This window comes from Palaemon carinicauda, chromosome 13 (assembly GCF_036898095.1).
Source record: "Palaemon carinicauda isolate YSFRI2023 chromosome 13, ASM3689809v2, whole genome shotgun sequence".
Lineage (NCBI taxonomy): Eukaryota > Metazoa > Arthropoda > Malacostraca > Decapoda > Palaemonidae > Palaemon > Palaemon carinicauda.
The window spans coordinates 101,629,038-101,635,694 of NC_090737.1; positions in this window are offsets into that span (position 1 = coordinate 101,629,038).

Sequence of the window (6,657 nt, forward strand, 5' to 3'; positions counted from 1 at the left end):
TACAAGTAGAATGATTTCCTTCATATTTTGCTAGTATAAGCATATCCTTTTCTTTATGAATACCGCCCATTACTTTTCATATAGTTTATTTTCTTATTTCTTTTCCTTGCGCGGCTATTTTTTCTTGTTGGAGTCCTTGGCCTTGTAGCATCCTGCTTATCCAACTAAGGTTGTAGCTTAGATAATAATAATAATAATAATAATAATAATAATAATAATGATAATAATGAGGAGGAGGAGGAGGAGGAAGGTGTTTGGTATGCAACAGCTTGGCATATGAGAAAATCTTGTACTGGGGTATATAAGAAAGGAAGTTAGATACAAAGTGAATAAAAGATAATTTAAGCTAATTCATTGAAGGGATATATACGCAGGGAAGACGACTAATTAGCAAAACATCCATTAAGCAAAAAAGTTTAATGGAGATTTGCTTTCTTTAGAGATACATTTTTTTTCCATTGAGTGAGTATTTTGAGTTTTTGAATGGAGATCATAAAAGAGTTGTTGAAATGAATGGTGAAGGAGATGAAGGGTTCGAAATAAAATTGAGGGCATTGGAAAAGGCGACTGTTGAAAGTGCAGGTTGTGCTATTAGAATAAAATGGAAAATGGAATGACATTAGATGGCTGATGAGGTGATATGTAAGTTACTGGATATAGTGATGATAGTGTTACTTTTGACCAAGAAGCAAATTGCATGCCAAGAAGAAAATGATAAGACAAACGTTTAATCGTATAAGGGAAAATACAATTACGGTGACTCAAGAATGATATTTGGGGAAAATTTATATCAAAACCTTACTCGTACGTAAAACACATAAGTAGAAAATTTGCCCAAGGAAAAACAATATGGATTCAAGCAAGACCGAAGATGTATGCGTTAGGTAGTCCTGTCTCAAGAAACATCTCTGAAAGATATTTGAAAGTAAAGTGCAATTAAAACCAATATATGACATCAAGGATCTTAAAGAAATACATTTATGTCCGTGTCGATGGGATATGATGTAAGGGTACTGTGGGGATACGTTTTACTGAAAGTAAAATGTTGATAGAGATTCTTAATTTTGCACATGAAAGGGGACACGTGAGTAGGAATATGTAGATGGGTTGACTTGTTTGGTGTAAAAGGAGTCTGATACAAAAATATGTTGTTTCTCCAATCCTGTCTAGTATTCCTTATGGAGAGAACAGGGATGAAAGTGTAATTTTATGTGATTATTATTATTAGTAGTAGTAAAGCTGGTAATGATGAGAAGAATGCTACAAACCCAAAGACTGCAACAAGGAAAGTAGTTTAGTGGGGAAAGGAAATAAGGGAATAGCAAATAAATTATACATAGGTTATGAATAAAAAAAATAGAAGAATATTCTTAGATCTGTACCAGCGTTACAAAATGTTTGATCGTTTCACAAACTGGTCACAGCTGGAATAAAACTTTTAGAATACTGTGTAGTAGGGAGCCTTATGATGAAGGTATGACTTAGAATTAGCTGTATGGCTAGTCCCACGTGCAGGATAGTACGCTCAAGGAAAATCTGAATGCAATGGATGATCGGAATTATAAAAAAAAATCTTATGCAACATGCATAAAGAACTAACTGAACGACGGTGCCAGAGATTAATATCCAGATCAGGAATAACGAGTTTAATTGATCGCAAGTTTCTACTCAACAATTAAGATGGCAGGCACCAGTTGAAGACCAGACAGGAGAAAGGGTATCTTGAATAGGATATGCAGAGGTTGGTTATTTTAGAATGTAGATGATACATTGTTATTTTATATAAGAGAATAGAAAGTATAGACAGGTTATTGTATTTATAACCGGATAGAATTAATAGTGAATGTTACCGAAAGTAAGGTTATGAAGCGGATAGGTTGTTGAAAGTAATGTAAGATTGTCTTTAAGGAAGTGAAGCCTGTTAGATAATGCCAGCAATAGATTTTTGAAGGGAAACTGGGTCTGAAACAAGATATGTCACGTTTCCATAGATGTTCAATGTTTCTATGATTAGAGTTACTTTCGATGATTGATGCACGAGTATGTAACAAAATATGTCACAGTATTCGCCTGCTTGGCTTGTAAGTATATAGGACAATATTTCGAGTATATAAGTAAATAAAAACAGGATGCGGGAGTAGCGAATAGCAGTAAAGACGGACAAGAGCAAGTCATCTATTCTTATAGGTTATTGAAAATAAAGGTGACAGTAGGATTAGTGAGTAGGATATTTGAAATAACTAGCAAAGATTTTGGAATATGAATATTGTGTTAATGGAAAAAAATTGTTTATTTGTATGTAAGAAGTGAAATACAGATATTGATTACGAATGCTATTTAAAAAAAAAGGTGAGATAAGAATTGTATATTAAGAATGAGTAGAGGTAGAAGGGTCGAAATCTGGGAATTTAAAGATGGCATCTACGATGTGGTAAGAATGTCAGGATAAGAGAAAGGGTGGATAAAATAATTTATTTATCCTGTGCAGTACATAATTGTGTAAGTCTTTGTTATTACTAGGTGGATTGACTTATAATATTGAATTGTTTTATATATATATATATATGTGTGTATATATAATGTGTATATATATGTTTATATATACTGTATATATATATATATATATATATATATATATATAAATACAGTATATACATACATATATATGCACAGTATATATACATATATATGTACACATATATATATATATATATATATATATATATATATATATATATATACATACATACATACATACATTATATATATATATATATATATATATATATATATATATATATATATATATATATATATACTTTTATCATTTGGGTTTTTGTGGACATGAAATTGAAATGATACGTACAAAATAATAGGACTAGAGATGCCTCTAAATCTGAATTCAATGCATTCAGTAATACCGAAAGATGTGCTCAGTTTTGCACTTCCCATTTCCATATTCTTGCTCTGTTGCTCTCCACATCTAAAACTGTTTTCATTATTTTCAATATTCATAGAATAATACGAATATAAATTCAGTAAAGATAAAGATAAGAAATTTTTTTACACTGATCGTGAATTTCCTAACCAATATCAATGTGTTATATTGGCTTTTTTTTTTGACAAAAAATAATTTTATTTTATTTCTTGATTGGAAAGTTTTGGAAAGATACACGAGTGGGAAACCGAAAAAGAAAGCACTTACATGTAGCTTTATAAAGCACGTGGTGTACTCGAAGTTTTATGAATAGGATATTATCCATGATTTATTAATTAAAAGAATGAAAATGGCAATGACTGTTTTTCTGATGTAAACTTTTATCAAGGAATCGGATTATATACGAATAAGCAATTTACGAATTTACATTGGGAAATTTACATTAAATATTCAGAAGTGTTTCGATGAACAAAACCTCATACTTTGGTGAACAAGTGAATGTAAACAGTGTGGCACCTTATTGCAGAAGCATGAACATGTAATAGACTCTCTCTCTGTCTCTCTCTCTCTCTCTCTCTCTCTCTCTCTCTCTCTCTCTCTCTCTCTCTCTCTCTCTCTCTCATTCTTAATCTCTCTTCAGCATTCTCATTCGATCTCCCTTTCCAGGGGTCTAGGAGTAAAAGCCGGCCTCTGAGAACCAAAAGCTTTCTCACCAGCGTTACCAATGAAACGTGACAATAACAGTGTCCTAACTGCTGAAGTAACGACTCCCGGAGTAATTGGAATAGTCCTCCCTCCAATGAACTCGTCGACCTGGAAGCGTAGTAACAAAAGAAAACGGGGAAGTGGGAACGTGCCTGTGCTTTGTTACCTTTCAAAAGTTATGATGCAAAAAATATTTTCCAGCCATTTGTTCTACATTCCTGATTTCATCGTTCGCATTCCCTCGCCTTGTTTGATTTTTAAGATAATGAATAACAAAAAAAGCAAATTTGAATAAGACTGAAAAAAAGATAAATTGTTTAAACAAGCATGAGTTTACAGGAAGCATTGCGATTAATTTGATATTCAATCCTTACTCAACAGATCCTTCGAAGTTGAGCTTGAACGATAATCAACGTAACGAAAAAGAGAGGAAGAATAAAAGAGGTTTTGCGAGTAGCAGATTTATTGATTTCCAATCGGACTTCTCAATGAAGCGAAAGCTCCATATTAAAACATACGCATCTACGGCTTCATCAAATATAGATTTAAAGGGTAGGAGACTATTTTCCGTGTGAGAAATGCTAATAGAGGCATAAGAGGGAGAAGACCATTCTCGTTGTGGGAAATACTAATCATGGTAAGGGAAACAAAGGGGAAATGATACGGAAATCATCGGATAGGGAAAGAAGGGTTTATTTGCAAAGATGAAATTCAGTTTAATCGATATGAAACAGTGACTGATGTAGAGACAATAAACTTTTCGGAAACTCTCTCTCTCTCTCTCTCTCTCTCTCTCTCTCTCTCTCTCTCTCTCTCTCTCTCTCTCTCTCTCTCTCTGTGGAACTTGGGCAGCAAATGTATGTGGTCATTTATTATTTTTATAATTATTTTTATTATTATTTCATTTAGACCAAGCAGCTTACCTTTCCAGACCTTTCTCTCTTCGTCTCTGCCAAAACTTTATATTGATGAAATTTTTTCCACTATGACCAAAACATAAAAATACTCTGAGACATCAATTCATCAAATGATGACCAGTTTACTACTTTGCTTCTACACATTTTTCATATTATCAGTTTTCCTTACACCACATAATAGGCAATCACTTCATTTCAACAGTTTCATTTTTTTTTTACTTAAATCTAACATCCATACCTCGCTTACATAAAGGGAACTTAGCTCAACAATAGTTTCATACATTCCCATATATATATATATATATATATATATATATATATATATATATATATATATATATATATACTGTGTGTATATATATATATATATATATATATATATATATATATATTACGACGAGCGAATTATGTAAATTTCCGAACTCCAAAACTCACCTGCTTTATATTACGTAATTTCATACGCAATAGAAAACCTCTGAGCTCTGAGAATATTACGCAACTCCCAGACAATAATATCTATGAACACTGAATATCTAAAGGTCTCTTTACTGTACACTCAAAAGAAAACTGGGTGATTACTTTATTACTTTTAATGGGAACTATTTTTAAATCTACTTCTTCGGTTCTTATCAGGGAATACAAGCAAAGCACTGAAATAAGTAATGGTGATCGAAATAATGCACACTTTATAAAACTAAATATATTTTATTAAAAATAACTTCAACAGTAATACCGAAAATAAATCACTTGAAATTTAAATATGAATTAGACCTTAGACTAGGGAAAAAAAAGAAATAAATAAACAAATAAATAAGTAAAAAAAATAAATTATACAATCTCTGGTTTCACTAGAAATTAATTTGTAAAAACATTTAATTTTGACAATTAATGAAAAAAGTTTACACTTTAACACTAGAAAATAAATCAAATTTACAAGTACATATACTTAACTGTTACTCTTATGTCCTTAAGCTCAATCAAGGTTACCGAACGGTTAAGCAAGAATAGATACACTTCACTGATTAACCTAATCTCATAGGGCCAGTCACAAAACCAATTAGTTTTTATGATAAACCTCTATTCACATATACAGGCACTTCATATAACTTAAACCACAGAAATTCCAATGTTTGAATAAACACTATTGACATTGGAGAGAGAACACTATGGACGTTGGAGAGGAAACATTATGCACATTTTAGAGGACATACGTAGTGGCTGGATAGATGCTGGTGAGAGGACTGGCGGACGAAAGATCTTTCTGAGGGTCAAGCTGGATCTCTGGTCTCCTATGCATTGCTAGGCTCTTTTATATCAACTTAATTCATTCCTGAATCTTCCAATTCGACCTTCTGGAAGCATGGGGGCATGGTCTAGCAGTGTCAAGGTTGCCAACTTGGCAATGTGGAAGTAGGGTACTATCGTCGCTTATCAAGGCATCTCTCTCAGCTAACTCCGCCCACCTCCTCTCGTAACATTAAAAAAAAGAATAATTTTTAGTCTAGAATCTTCATGCAATTTCCAACCACGTGGAAATATGATGCAGTCCCTTGCGTTTGTCATATAGCATACCTTTTTAACAAGTTACAAAAGACTTCGTAACAAAACTACGAGAAAGGAAAATTTGATTCTTTAAAGTAACGAAAATTTACATTATGGAACTCAAAATACAGTTAAATGAATGAGGAAAGCCTTATGTAATTTACATACATTAGTTAATCCTACGTGAGAGGGACCCACCTTACGAGTTGGCTATATATCTCTTAAATACACAAATGAAATATGTGAATAAAATAATCTACTCCCATGAAGACCAACTTCGTGAGAGACTGATGTTTTTCCAGGTAAATCCTGAACTGCAGTTAGCAGTTAGGTTCCGACTTCTTTTGAGCCTCTGGTGGCATGGTTGGGAGCAACCTGGCCTTTCATTTGATGGGGCTAGGGTCCGATCCCATGTATGAGGTAGAAATTTATTTCTATTTGAGCACGATATTGTGTTGATTTTCATCCATATTGGCTTGTTAAGGGTAATTTGAATTAAATGGGGTCAATTGTGTCATGTGGTCGCCGGGAAGTCGGGGAAAAGTCGCTGGCTGG